Consider the following 16,090-nt stretch of genomic DNA (forward strand, 5'->3'; position numbering starts at 1 on the left):
CGGTGTGCTTTGGGTCATTGTCCTGCTGGAAGATGAACCGTCGCCCCAGTCTGAGGTCGAGAGCGCTCTTGTGCAGGTCTTCATTCAGGATGTCTCTGTACATTGCTGCATTCATCTTTCCCTCTATCCTGACTAGTCTTCCAGTTCCTGCTGCTGAAACACATCCCCACAGCATGATGCCAACACCACCATGCTGCACTGTAGGGATGCTGTTAGCCTGCTGATGAGCGCTGCCTGCTGTTCTCCAAACGTAACGCCTGGCGTTCACTCCAAACAGTTCAGTTTGAGTCTCATCAGAGCAGAGAGTTTAGTTTCTGATGCTCTGAGAGTCCTTCAGATGCCTTTTGGCAAACTCCAGGCGGGGAGTGTCTTCCGTCTGCCCGCTCTACCATACAGATGCCTGATGGTGGATTGCTGCACAGATGGTTGTCCTTCTGTAAGGTTCTCCTCTCTCCACAGAAGAACGCTGGAGCTCAGACAGAGTGACCATCAGGTTATTGATCACCTCCCTGACTAAGGCCTTTCTCCCCTGATCACTAAGCTTAGATGTCCGGCCAGCTCTAGGAAGAGTCCTGCTGGTTCAAACATCTTCCCCTTACGGATGATGGAGGCCGCTGTGCTCATTGGAGCTTTCAGAGCAGCAGAAATGTTTCTGTAACCTTCCCCACCCTTGTGCCTCCAGACAATCCTGTCTCGGAGGTCTACAGACAATTCCTTTGTCTCCATGCTTGGTTTGTGCCTTTTCAAATACCTTTTCAGATCATGTTAAATCAGCTGAATTGAGCACAGGTGAACTCCAGTTAAGCTGCTGAAACATCTCAAGAATAATCAGTGGAAACAGAATGAACCTGAGCTCAATTTAGACCTTCACACCAAAGGCTGTCAATACTGATGTACAGATATATATATATATCTCTCTCTGTCTATGTATGTATGTATCTGTCTGTCTGTCTATCTATCTATCTATCTATCTATCTATCTATCTGTTGATCTATCTATCTGTCTATCTGTCTGTCTGTCTATCTGTCTGTCGATCTCTGTCTGCTTCTCTCTCTCTGTCTGTTGATCTATGTATCTGTCTGTCTATCTGTCTGTCTGTCTGTCTGTCTGTCTGTCTGTCTGTCTGTCTGTCTGTCTGTCTGTCTGTCTATCTATCCATCTACCCCCCACTCTCTCTGTGTGTGTAGTGTTGTTTTTCCATCAGCAGCTCCTCTGTTCTGAGGTCAGTATCAGTGCTGCGGCTCCGCATGTTGTCTGCCCTCCTCCAGCAGCACACACTGACTGACTCAGCGGTTCACCAGGTGAGGGGACGTGATGACGGGTCATCGCCATGGCAACCAGAACAACCCAGACGGCAGTGAGTGGATGAGCCGCAGCGGGCAGACAGACACTCATCATCATCAGAACTGTGATTTACTCATTCTTCAGCCTCAGCCCACGGTCATCTGGCACACACTCAATGATGAACCTGTGGAGACACACACACACACACATCACAACTGCTATAAACATCAGATGATGATGATGATGATCACCTTATAGAAGATCTCTTGCAGCAAACGGGAAAAGTCACTGGCAGTATCTATTTTAATATAATGTAATGCAAATTTTTAAAAGATTATTTTGTAAAATAGGTGGTTTGTTATAGATTTAGGAAGCATTAGTGGCATTATCTACTTTAATATGATTGTTTATTATAATATAATTAAAAAAACATCATTGCTTTGAAAACAAACGACCGTCAGTAAAACTATCAGTCCTCTAGAGTGGGGCTAATAACTTTTGGGGCGGGGCTACTAGTATTTAAGAGTGGGGCTATCAGTGCTCTAGGGGTGGGGCTACTAGTATTTTAGGGCGGGGCTATCAGTCCTCTAGAGTGGGGCTATCAGTGCTTTTGGGGCGGGGCTACTAGTATTTTAGGGTGGGGCTATCAGTCCTCTAGAGTGGGGCTATCATTGCTTTAGGGGCGGGGCTACTAATATTTTAGGGCGGGGCTATCAGTCCTCTAGAGTGGGGCTATCAGTGCTTTTGGGCCGGGGCTACTAGTACTTTAGAGCGGGGCTTTCCGTCCTCTATAGGTGGGTTATCAGTGCTTTTGGGGCAGGGCTACTAGTATTTTAGGGCGGGGCTATCAGTCCTCTAGAGTGGGGCTATTAACTTTTGGGACGGGTCTAATAGTATTTAAGGGTGGGGCTATCAGTCCTCTAGAGTGAGGCTATCAGTGCTTTAGGGGTGGGGCAACTAGTATTTTAGGGCGGGGCTATCAGTCATCTAGAGTGGGCCTATTAACTTTTGGGGTGAGGCTACTAGTACTTTAGAGCAGGACTTTCCGTCCTCTACAGGTGAGTATTCAGTGCTTTTGGGGCAGGGCTACTAGTATTTTAGGGCGGGGCTATCAGTCCTCTAGAGTGGGGCTATCAGTGCTTTTGGGGTGGGGTACTATAATTTTAGGGCGGAGTTATCAGTCCTCTAGAGTGGGGCTATTAACTTTTGGGGCGGGGCTACTAGTATTTAAGGGTGGGGCTATCAGTCCTCTAGAGTGGGGCTATCAGTGCTTTTGGGGCAGGACTACTAGTATTTAAGTGCGGGGCTATCAGTCCTTTTGGGGCGGAGTTACTAGTATTTTAGAGTGGGGCTATCAGTGCTTTTGGGGTGGGGCTACTAGTATTTTCGGGTGGGGCTATCTGTCCTCTAGAGTGGGGCTATCGTTGCTTTTGGGGCAGGGCTACTAATATTTTAGGGCGGGGCTATGAGTCCTCTAAAGTGGTGCTATCGGTCATTTAGGGCGGGGCTATTAGTACTCTAGTGTGGGGCTGTCAGTCATTTCGGGGGGCGGGGCTTTAAGTGCTTTAGGGTGGGACTCTCAGGGCTTTCGTGGGTGGGGCTCAAATTCCTTTAGGGTGCATCATTCCTTAAGGGCAGAGCTATCAATACTCTTGGGGGCAAGGCTATCAGTTCTTTAGGGTGAGGCTATCAGTCTATTTGGCGGGGCTATCAAGTCATTTCGGGATGGGGCTAGCAGACATTTTGAGTTCGTGGCTACCACTTCTTTAGGGTGAGGCTATCAGTCTTATAGCAGGGCTAATAGTCCTTTAGGGCGGGCCTATCAGTCATTTTGGGGGCAGGGCCATCAGTCATTTAGGGTGGGGCAATCAGTCTTTTTAGGACAGGGTTACCAGTACTTTCAGGGGGGCTTTAGGGGGCGGGCTATCAGTTGGCTTTTTCCAATTTAGGGCAGGAATATCAGGGTGTGCTTTTGCTGAGCTTTCGTCCGTTCATCTGTCTTCCTCCATTTTTTAGCTACATCCATCTTCTAAGAATCCAGTCGTTCCAAAAGGATGAAATCATGCACTGGCCTGCATTTGCTTTTATTTTAATTTCTAATTTTGTTTTAATCAGCTTTACATCAAGATATGGTAACGAAGGCTAATCTTAACTTTGCTTCATGCCAACTTTAACAAGTGTCGAGTCCCACAGAGGAGTTCCTAACATTCAAATTGAAAAGTAAGCCCTTCACTAGTTACTTAATAAAAGTAATCTGATTGCATGACTCGCGCTACTTGTAAGCAGTGTAGGGCCATTTTTTTACTCTTTAATAAAATAAAAAATAACACGAGACATACATTTGTACATTGCTTTACTTATAAGTTAACAAAGTAACACATTTAGATTTAAGTGATTTCAGATTGTAATAAACTACTACATTTCTTCAACACCGCTTGTAATGTATCGCCCTCATCACTGATAAAAGCTGATCTGGGGACAGTTACCTTGACCTCTGGATAGACACATGAGGAGAAAAGCTTCATTCACTGAAGCCCAGCTCTAATGCTCACTCACATACGCCAATAAATGAGCCATAATCCTTTCATTTGTGCGGATTTGCCTCCTTTATGAGTCCGTTGTGCAGAAGGAAAAGACTATTGAGCAGAACCTGCAGAGACATTCATTTGCGGAGGACAATTAGATTGACAATTCCACATCAGACAGCTTTCAGCAGCTGCTTTACTTCTGTAATGTGAATTATGTCCGAGTCAAGCAGGATATTTAATGACAACGGTGAACAGGGAAGGACTTTTTTTTTACCCATGAGGAACCGACTGGATCATTCGAATCATTATTGTAAGGGAGTCACATGATTGGCAGAACAACTAATGACATCAGCGGAAGAGGTAAGTTGTTTTACAGGTAAAGATGGTGAGGAATTTTATATAGAAAGACACAATAGATGGACTGTTTCCTAAAGAATACAAATAAATAAATAAATATATATATATATATATATATATATATATATATATATATATATATATATATATATATATATATATATATACATATATATATATATATATATACATATATATATATATATATATATATATATATATATATATATATATATATATATATACATACATACATATACACATATATATACATACACATATATACATAAATATATATACTATATATATATATATATATATATATATATATACATACATATATATATATATATATATATATATATATATATATACATATACATATATATATATATACATATATATATATGTGTATATATATATATATATATATATATATATATATATATACATATATATATATATACATATATATATATGTGTATATATATATATATATATATATATATATAYATATATATATATATATATATATATATATATATATATATATATATATATACATATACATATATATATATATATATACATATATATACATATATATATATGTGTATATATATATATATATATATATATATATATATATATATATATATACATACATATATATATATACATACATATATATATATATATATATATATATATATATATATATATATATATATACATACATATATATATATATATATATATATATATATATATATATATATATATATATATATATACATATACATATATATATATATACATATATATATATATATATATATACATATATATATATATATATATATACATATATATATATATATATATATATATATATATACATATACATATATATATATATACATATATATATATGTGTATATATATATATATATCATCTGTTCCTTCACCGCTGCGATGAATGACAAAACACACCAGTCATTAAAGGGCACCCATTGTGCAAAACTCACTTTAATAAGGGTTTTAACCTCATGTCAGCAGTGTGTGAATATCTCCAGTCTCTAATGGTAAACATGTATTAATTGTATTGTTTTAAAGCAGACTTGATGAAAAGTCTGCAGAAACACTTTGATTGACCTTCCCCCTTTGTACGTGTCATCAGAAGGGGAAAGCCCCGCCCACTAGTGACCATGTCTCCCTCATTAGCATAGAACTGTAGTCTTGTTTTTGAATCGCCTGCTATGCTGACATTACACCTTTAAAGACCTAGAGGTATTTTGTGGGCACCTAATGGGCTTATATTATTATTTTTTTTAAAAAGCAGTTTTATTTTTATTTTAGCAGTCAGCCTCAAGTGTCATATATTATTTTGAACAGGAGAACCTGAAGTTTCAATCTGTATCATTTAAAGGTCCAGTCTTACATATTTTTTGGTCCAAAAACATATGAACAGACAGAAAATGTTCCAGAATTTTCCGGAAATGTTTTTTTAAAAAGTGGCATTTTCTAGTTAATACAAACAAAACCTCATGAAGTTTGTTTTTTTTTCTTTAGAAATACATGCTATGATGTTTTATACTTCCAAAATAAATGTTGTGTACATCCACCATGTCCTGAGCAAGTTATAGCAATTTATTTCAATGTTATTCCAAGGCGTTTTTCAATGAGAAAAAAAAAATGCATTTATTTACTGACAATGTATTCGCCTAAAAGTTCTGGGAATGAACTAAACAGAAAAAAATGTTACAAAATAACAGAACACTGAAGCAAATTTGACTTTTTACAAATAATATATTTTCAGTTTCCATAAACAACACCACTTACAATGAACAAATAAAAAGTAAGAAATAAGAAATAATGCGTCAAAGTCCAAATAAACATGGTGCAAATCCTCAGTAAAAACAATTATATAAATATTTACTATACTATAAATTGTTACATAACTAAACTAGATTAATTATGGACCATCCATTAGGTTTTATGTGCCAGCATATGGTGTTGACTCTGCTGCTTCCCAACTTGCGTTTGCAGACAAACAGCCGCACCGTCATTTGCGTCATTTGAAAACAGCAAGAGCAGCACTTCGTCTTTGCTGTGTCACAGTTTTGTCATGCTTTTGTGCTGTTGTGAATGCAAAAGTACTTCGTATGAGAATTATTTCATGCAAAACTTTGTTTTTGCGTTTTATTTAGCCGTGCGTACATGTACAGCCTATCTCTCGTTCCGGGTTGTTCAAACAGCTGATTGTTGGTCCAGAAAGAGAAACCTATGCTTATTGGTTGAGAGAGAGCGAGCTTGAACCAATCTGGGCATGGAGGAGGGACAATGCATCAATGTATGATGTCTGGTTTGTCCGAAGACACAGTGACGAGCGTTTCTTTGACAAATCAGCGTTGTCAAAATTTGATGACGTAACCACACTGATTCCGGAGCGTCTGAAAGTCCGTGAATGTAATGTTTTACAGCGCTGGAAAGCTGAGATTCTCTTCACTTTGCCAATCTTTGAATTGTACAGATCGGATCAGCGGATCAAGTTATTATACATTTAAGAACAATACTTACTTTTAGCCGCGGGCGGCTGTCTCGGTCTTTACGAGTTTTTAAGCTGCATCCTAAATCACATACTTCCATTCTATATACAGTAGTACTCTAAAACTCTCATCCTTGTTATTCACTGACAATGTTGTTCTGTTGGCTTCTTCAGACATGGACCTTCAGCATGCACTGGGGCGGTTTGCTGCCAAGTGTGACGTGGCTGGGATTTGAATCAGCACCTTCAAGTCTGAGATCATGATGCTCCACTGGAAAAAGTTGGTTTGCCATCTCCAGGTTGGAGGAAAGTCCTTACCCCAGGTGGAGGAGTTCAAGTATCTCGGGGTTTTGTTCACGAGTGAGGAGAGGATGGAGCATGAGATTAACAGGCAGATTGGTGCAGCGGCAGCAGTAATGCGGTCAATGTACCAGTCCGTTGTGGTGAAGACGGAGCTGAGCTGAAAGGCAAAAAAGCGGCTGAAATGAGTTTCCTTTGAAGGGTGGCAGGGCGCACTCTTAGGGTGAGGAGCTCGGAGTAGAGCCGCTGCTCCTCCACATCGGGAGAAGTCAGCTGAGGTGGATCAGGCATCTGTTTCTGATGCCTCCAGGACGCCTACCAAGGGAGGTGTTCCAGGCATGTCCCACCGGGAGGAGGCCTCGAGAAAGACCCAGGACATGCTGGAGGGACTATGTCTCTCGGCTGGCCTGGGAACACCTCAGGATCCCCCCGGAGGAGCTGGACAAAGTGTCTGGGGAGAGGAAAGTCTGGGGTTTTCTCCGAAGACTGCTGCCCTGCGACTCTGCCCCGGAAAAGTGGCAGAAAATGAATGAATTAATTAAGTACAAAAGGTGTATTTTAGAGCTTTCAAACCCCATGGACGGATTGGTTAGGGCCTCCAATTCACTATACACAATTACACAGCCGTATCACCCTGCAGACCAAGACTGGTTACTCACTGAAGCGAAGCAGGGCTGAGCCTGGTCAGTACCTGGATGGGAGACCACATGTGAAAACTAGGTTGCTGTTGGAATTGGTGTTACTGAGGCCAGCAGGGGGCGCTCAACTTGTGGTCTGTGTAAGTCCTAATGCCCCTGTTTAGTGAAGGGGACACTACACTGTCAGTGGGTGCCGTCTTTCGGATGAGATGTTAAACCGAGGTCCTGACTCTCTGTGGTTATTAATAATCCCATGGCACTTCTGGTAAAGAGTAGAGGTGTAAACCCCGGTGTCCTGGACAAATTCCCTCCATCAGCCCTTTCCGATCATGGCCTCCCAATCCCCCAATAGCTGGTCCCATTGTCCTGTGGCTGCCGTCGCATCATCCAAGTGGATGCTGCACACTGGTGGTGCTGAGGAGAGACCCCCCTCTTGAATGTGAAGTGCTTTGGGTGTATGCCCATAGGCATTACATGCGTTATATGCACTTTACATCACATCACTAATCTGCCCCTGAGTACGTGCACACAAGTTTCACATCAGTTTTTATGCATTTAAATAAAATAAAAAAGACAGAAATATCGCACTGTTTCCCTCCCTACTATAATAATGTGGAAATATCAGCTTCAGAGGTTGAATATGAGAAGCAGAGGCTGAATATTGCACTGACTGGAGTATACTGTGACGGTGAAGGGCTTTACTGGTATCAGTGGATTAGTGGAGGAGTGTTCAGCGCCGCAGCTGAAGGTACAGGAGTCACAGAATAATTAGCTCTCCTTCTGGAAGACTCCTAATCTGCTTACTGTCAGCAGCTCAACTAAGCTCTATTAGAATGAAGGACAAGCTGAGGAAGACCAGGGGGAGACATCTTCATCATCTGATCAACACACCATCATCTTCACCATCTTCATCTGCGGCTGATCAACAATCAATCATCTTCATTAAACTTTATCATCATCATCATCATCATCTTCTTCATCGTTGACATCTTCATCATCTTCACCTGCAGCTGATCAACACACCATCCTCATCATCATCTTCATCTACAGCTGAACACATCATCTTTATCATCATCTTCATCATCATCTTCTTCATCAATCATTATCTTCGTCAACATCTTCACTTCCAGCTGATCAACACACCATCATCTTCATCATCAATAATCATCTTCACCTCCAGCTGATCAACACACCATCATCATCTTCATCATCAATAATCATCTTCACTTCCAGCTGATCAACACACCATCATCTTCATCATCAATAATCATCTTCACCTCCAGCTGATCAACACAACATCATCATCTTCTTCATCAATAATCATCTTCACCTCCAGCTGATCAACACACCATCATCTTCATCATCAATAATCATCTTCACCTCCAGCTGATCAACACACCATCATCATCTTCATCATCAATAATCATCTTCACCTCCAGCTGATCAACACACCATCATCTTCACCATCTTCATCTGCGGCTGATCAACAATCAATCATCTTCATTAAACTTTATCATCATCATCATCATCTTCTTCATCGTTGACATCTTCATCATCTTCACCTGCAGCTGATCAACACACCATCCTCATCATCATCTTCATCTACAGCTGAACACATCATCTTTATCATCATCTTCATCATCATCTTCTTCATCAATCATTATCTTCGTCAACATCTTCACTTCCAGCTGATCAACACACCATCATCTTCATCATCAATAATCATCTTCACCTCCAGCTGATCAACACACCATCATCATCTTCTTCATCAATAAACATCTTCACCTCCAGCTGATCAACACACCATCTTCTTCATCATAGTCATCAACATCTTTACCTCCAGCTGTTCAACCCACCATCATCATCTTCAGCTGAACACATCATCATCATAATCATCTTCATCATCATCAATCCTTATCTTCGTCGACATCTTCACTACCAGCTGATCAACACGCCATCTTCTTCATCAGTCATCATCATCTTCACCTCCAGCTGTTCAACACATCATCATCATCATCTTCATCATCATCAATCATTATCTATCGACATCTTCACTACCAGCTGATCAACACACCATCATCCTCTTCATCATTTTCACCTCCAGCTGATCAACAGACCATCATCTTCATCATCGCCTTCATCATCGTCATCATCTTCTCCTCCAGCTGATCAACACACCCACATCATCATCATCTTCTTCATCAATCATTATCTTAATCGTCATCTTCACTTCCAGCTGATCAGCGTACCTTCATCATCTTCATCATCAATAATCATTTTCACCTCCTGCTGATCAACACACCATCATCATCGCCTTCTTCATCAGTCATCTTCATCTCCAGCTGATCAACACACCATCATCATCGCCTTCTTCATCAGTCATCTTCATCTCCAGCTGATCAACACACCATCATCATCGCCTTCTTCATCAGTCATCTTCATCTCCAGCTGATCAACACACCATCATCTTTTTCATCGCCATCTTCATCATCGTCGTCATCTTCATTATTCATCATCTTCACCTCCAGCTGATCAACACACCCACATCATCATCGTCTTCTTCATCAATCATTATCTTGGTCGTCATCTTCACTTCCAGCTGATCAACACCATCATCATCTTCACCTCTGGTTGATCAACACACCATCATCATCTTCACCTCTGGTTGATCAACACACTATCTTCATCATTCTCTTCATCTTCACCTCCAGCTGATCAACACACCATCCTCATCATCATCTTCATCTACAGCTGAACACATCATCTTTATCATCATCTTCATCATCATCTTCTTCATCAATCATTATCTTCGTCAACATCTTCACTTCCAGCTGATCAACACACCATCATCTTCATCATCAATAATCATCTTCACCTCCAGCTGATCAACACACCATCATCATCTTCTTCATCAATAAACATCTTCACCTCCAGCTGATCAACACACCATCTTCTTCATCATAGTCATCAACATCTTTACCTCCAGCTGTTCAACCCACCATCATCATCTTCAGCTGAACACATCATCATCATAATCATCTTCATCATCATCAATCCTTATCTTCGTCGACATCTTCACTACCAGCTGATCAACACGCCATCTTCTTCATCAGTCATCATCATCTTCACCTCCAGCTGTTCAACACATCATCATCATCTTCATCATCATCAATCATTATCTATCGACATCTTCACTACCAGCTGATCAACACACCATCATCCTCTTCATCATTTTCACCTCCAGCTGATCAACAGACCATCATCTTCATCATCGCCTTCATCATCGTCATCATCTTCTCCTCCAGCTGATCAACACACCCACATCATCATCATCTTCTTCATCAATCATTATCTTAATCGTCATCTTCACTTCCAGCTGATCAGCGTACCTTCATCATCTTCATCATCAATAATCATTTTCACCTCCAGCTGATCAACACACCATCATCATCTTCATCATCTTCATCGCCTTAATCATGTCATCTTCACCTCCTGCTGATCAACACACCATCATCATCGCCTTCTTCATCAGTCATCTTCATCTCAAGCTGATCAACAGACCATCATCTTTTTCATCGCCATCTTCATCATCATCGTCATCTTCATCATTCTCTTCATCTTCTCCTCCAGCTGATCAACACACCATCATCTTCATCACCTTTGTCATCATTTTAAATCATCATCTTCACAATTATAATTATCTTCATCATCTTGATCACCATCGTCCTCATCATCATCCTTGTTACCTTCATCTGTCTAATCAACATCACCTTCATCATTTTTATCACCAACCTTATCGTCATCATCTTCATCATTATTTTAATCTTCATCACCATCATCTTTATCATCATCATCACCATCTTTATCATCTTTTTTTATCCTCATTCTCATTTTCACCATCATCTTTTTTTCATATCATCATAATCATCATCATCATCATCATCATGTGGATTTTGATCATTCTGAATCTGCATCTGATTTTGGAGCCTACGATATGTTACTCCAGAGGTCACAAATTATTCACCCTCCTGTATATTCTTCCCCAGTTTCTGTTAGCGGAGAGCACATTTTTGTTCAGCACATTTCTAAACATAATAACTCATCTCTAATAACTGATTTATTTTCTCTTTGCCATGATGACAGTAAATAATATTAGACTAGATATTCTTCTAGACACTTCTATACAGCTTAAAGTAACATTTAAAGACTTCACTAGGGTAATTAGGGTGAAGTTAGGGTAAGTAGGCAAGTCATTGTATAACAGTGGTTTGTTGTGGAGACAATCCAACACTAATATTACTTAACCAGTTAAACTCTGCTGCTATTTGGGGATTTCCGCCTGGATTTTGCCTTCCCAAATTTAAAAGCTTCCCAAATCTACATGCAGAGGTGTAAATGCAAAAATTTGGTATCGTTTTAAAGAAAACCCTTTGAATTTTCATAAAACACTATTGAACGTGTTTAAAATATCTGTATATGTTGTCTGTGTTATAATAAACACCTAAAAAAAGAGGCGATATTTGTATTTTTTTTATAAACTCAAATTTGCAAGTGTACCTTTTAGGTTGTGTGTGGTCGAGCGTGCTGTAATTAATGTTGGTGGTTCCTGCACATGTCTGTAATCATAGGAAAAAAGAAAAATGTCTCCACCATAATCTATGCAGAAGTTATTGTTTTCTAACTGATGAGAGGTGCTGTACAAGCCACAGGGAGCGATCATTGTTTTCATATTTCACTATTCTTTTGTTTGATCAAACATAATTCACTGTGTTTGGACCACATCAGACATATAAAAGGATTACTTATACACATCACCTCAAAAACAGAGGAGAATGGCCCTGAAGCGCACAGCATAAGGTAAGAGATGACAGCTGTCTGTGCTATCTGAGGCTGCTTATTGATCATGAATGTATTGTTTTCACTTCTGCGCCATGGAAACACCACAATTCATTCAACAACTGTTTGATATGTGAATATAATTCAGTAAAAATAATGCTAGAGCCGTATGAGCACCAGCAAGAGCTTTCATTTGAGCTATAACTTGTACATGTGTCATATGAAAAATATGAAAATGAACCAATGTAAAATACCCAGCTCGGGTATCCAAAACACTGTGTATTTAAGTGTAAATAACTTTTGTACAGTAGAATAAAAACCAAAGTGATGCATATATGCATAAAATATAGATTCTACACTTTCAAACGAAACCACTTAAGAGGCTCTGGTGCAACGCTAGCCCTTTAAATCTGAAAGAGAAAGTCGATGACGTGACAAGTTTAACTTTAAGGGGGCTAATAATATTGACTTTAAAATGGGTTTAAAATAGTGGTCGAACTTTACAATAAGGTTCATTAGTTAATGTTAATTAATGCATTTACTAACATGAACAAACAATGAACAATACATCTACTACTGTATTTGTTCATGCTAGTTACCGTTAGTTAATGAAAATACAGTAGGTCATTGTTAGTTCATGTTAACTCATGGTGCATTAACTAATGTTAACAAGCATGGACTTGGATGTTATTAATGCATTAGTAAATGTTCAATTATGATTAATAAATGCTGTATATGTGTTGTTCATGATTAGTCCATGTTAGTAAATGCATTAACTAATGAACCTTATTGTAAAGTGTTACCAAAATAGTTAAGAACTGCTTTTATTCTAGCCAAAATAAAGCAAAAAAGACTTTCTACAGAAGAACAAATATTTTAGGAAACACTGTGAAAATCTCCTGAATCTGTTCAACATTATTTGGGAAATATTTGAAAATGAAAATAAATCAGAGAAGGGCGAATATAATTCTGCCTTCAACTGAACGCGTCTCATGAATGAGAGCCGTTGTGATTTGACCACAGATGCTCTGGAAGTAATCCTGCATCTGCTTTTACTTCATCATCTTGTGAAGAGCCTCACCTTGCAGACCCGTGTGCTCAAACGTGGAGACCCTGGACTGAATCACTGCGTCCAGATGCTGATTTATGTGCTCTCTCAGCGCTCTGAAGGTTTCTGTTGATGTCAGACATGTAAAGCAAAGCATTAGACCTTCATCCACAAGCACATGTCCATCTCAGCCTTGAAAAGAGCAGCGCTTTTTACATCCAGCCGACACACACAAACACACACACACACACACACTGGACTCACAGCAAATAAAAGGTCACATCTCTGAAGGACTGACAGAGAAAACTCTCTCGCTTTATATTTGGTGGCCTTATCTACTGTGTGCTTGCATCAAAAAATAAACACAATGTACTTACTGTGTTCATAATGTACTGCAGAACACTTGAGGGCGGATACAGGTCACGTTCAGGACAGGTTTGGTGGTTTGGGTAGGTTTAAGCCTGGTGTAATGAATGGTCAACAGTGTAATTACAGAAATGACTTGCAGATGCAATTGCATGCAGGCATTCAATCAAGCACAAGTACAACGTAAAAACATCCGGAAAGTACCTCTCAAGATCTATCAGGTTGGATGGGAAGCGACCGTGTACAGACATTTTCAGATCTCTCCAGAGATGTTCAATAAGATTTACATCTGGGCTCTGGCTGGGCCACTCAAGGACATTTACTGAGTTGTTGTGAAGCCACTCCATTTATATTCTGGCGGTGTGTTTTGGGCAATGACTGTAAAAAATATGGACGACGCGACAGCCCTTTTTCCCATTGAACGCCTTGAGGGCAAAACGCCTGCTTGACGGGCACAAACTGTCGCAAAAGACTGCTGAAATTGGAGCCAGACATGCGCAGAAGGATTGTCTGATGGAGCCAGAGGAGGAGCCGCGAAAATGAGCAGAGTCGAGCTTCCAACCAAACGCTTTATGTAAAATCAACTACGCCCCCCGAACTTCTCAGCATGCGTTTGCTGTCATATCAACACAAATGGATGTAATAACGTTAACAAATATGAGGGTTTTATATATTCAATCGCGCCAGCTCCAGGCCGCAGCGTATAACTTACTCGCGGCGTCGCGGGCTGATTCCGGCTCGCATGCGGCAGCGCCTGCTCGCTCGGCCGCCGCATCTGGCTCGATTGACTCGGGCTGGAATTGGGTAGTGAGTCCAGGCATCTGGAGTAGGTCCAGCAGAGGTAACATTAGTCAGTCTGAGCTCTAAGAGATAAGTCTCCGGCAGGCGAGAATCTAGCCGGAACTGTGTTTTGCTATCTGGGTGGCTAGGCGTGTATCAGCAAACTAATAAAGCCCGAAAAAAGCCCTGACCTTAGCGAATAAACAGTGTTCCACCAGGATCATGTATGTCAGAAACTATAGTTTACTGCTGAACTCATTTTGTCATGGTAAAATAACACAGAAATCGAATAATAACACTTCAGTCTCCTGCCGAAGCTCAGACGCGCTGCTTTGAGAAACTGTCAATCACAGCTGTCAATCACGATGACACGCCCAGCATTAAATTACTGCTAAAAACAAACTGTTTACACAAATGAAGATCTGCACCTATTTCAGCACAATAACCAGTGCCTTAATCCACCAGAACCATCTTTCGGGACATTTTATTGCAAGTGTAATATTTTTTTTTATTTGGGCTCAAGTCTCCTTCATTAACACGGAGGAGGCGGGCTTTATGACTTGTACTGCAGCCAGCCCCCAGGGGGCGATCTAACGGCCGAGACCTTCACTCAAACGTAGGCTTGCGGCACACTTGGTTTTGGGTCATTGTCCTGCTGGAAGATGAAGCGTCGCCCCAGTCTGAGGTCAAGAGCACTCTGGCTGCGTTCACACTGTGAGGCTTAGTGCTTAAATCAGTTTTTTCTCAGATCTGATTTTTTTGCATGGCTGCTCACACTGCTCTTACAAATGTGGCCAATATCAGATTTGCAGTGTGAACAGATCATGGTCCTAAACTGACCTGCATGCGCAAAAGTGCATTAAGGAGAGCACAAAATGTCTAATTATGCACACGTGTGTGCTGCATGAGTAAGCACAGATCATGCTTATATGATTATTACCCTTTTCACAGACAACCGTGGTGTAATTCATGAACCGTAAATGATTGTTCTGCTACTACTAATGTGTATTTAGGCATTAGAGACCTTAAATAAGTCTCCTGTGATAAAAAACACTGATCGTTTGTGATTTATGACAACCGTGGTGTGTGGCGCTCTGACCACCAGCAGTGTAGTGAACTCATTAAGGGTTAATGAGCAGCCGCAGGCTAAAGTGTGAAGTAGAGGTGTGAACCTATACTGGTCTCACGGTTCGGTTCGGTTACGATTATCATGCCATCGATTCGGTTCAATTCGATATCTCGGTGCATCACGGTGCATTGACGATGCTTTCCATATGTAACCGTACTCTCTTTTGCTCTGCGTTGTGTAGTGAATGACGAGAGGACACCATTTTGAGTCTGCACAGAGAATGTTATTATGACAGATCGGCAGCTTCAGCTCATTACATTAAATGTACACTGTCAA

The 16,090-nt window shown here is 40.4% G+C and overlaps 1 protein-coding gene across 2 annotated transcripts in view; it reads right to left on the minus strand.

Annotated features, from left to right (window-relative positions):
- Positions 1-15,176, minus strand: part of ednrbb (endothelin receptor type Bb) — a 35,077-nt gene extending 19,901 nt beyond the window's left edge. The window contains exons 1-3 of one of the 2 annotated variants that reach the window (XM_073913322.1): positions 13,917-14,000; positions 13,573-13,665; positions 1-1,468 (exon numbers count right to left, since the gene is read on the minus strand). The exon at positions 1-1,468 is cut by the window's left edge and continues 193 nt beyond it. The gene's annotated coding sequence lies outside the window, so the exon portion shown is untranslated. Of the gene's footprint in view, positions 1,469-13,572; positions 13,666-13,916 lie in introns of both variants that reach the window. The other variant, XM_073913321.1, reaches the window with a different exon arrangement.
- Positions 15,177-16,090: the final 914 nt, after the last annotated feature.

The sequence above is a fragment of the Danio rerio genome, chromosome 9 (assembly GCF_049306965.1).
Source record: "Danio rerio strain Tuebingen ecotype United States chromosome 9, GRCz12tu, whole genome shotgun sequence".
NCBI lineage: Eukaryota > Metazoa > Chordata > Actinopteri > Cypriniformes > Danionidae > Danio > Danio rerio.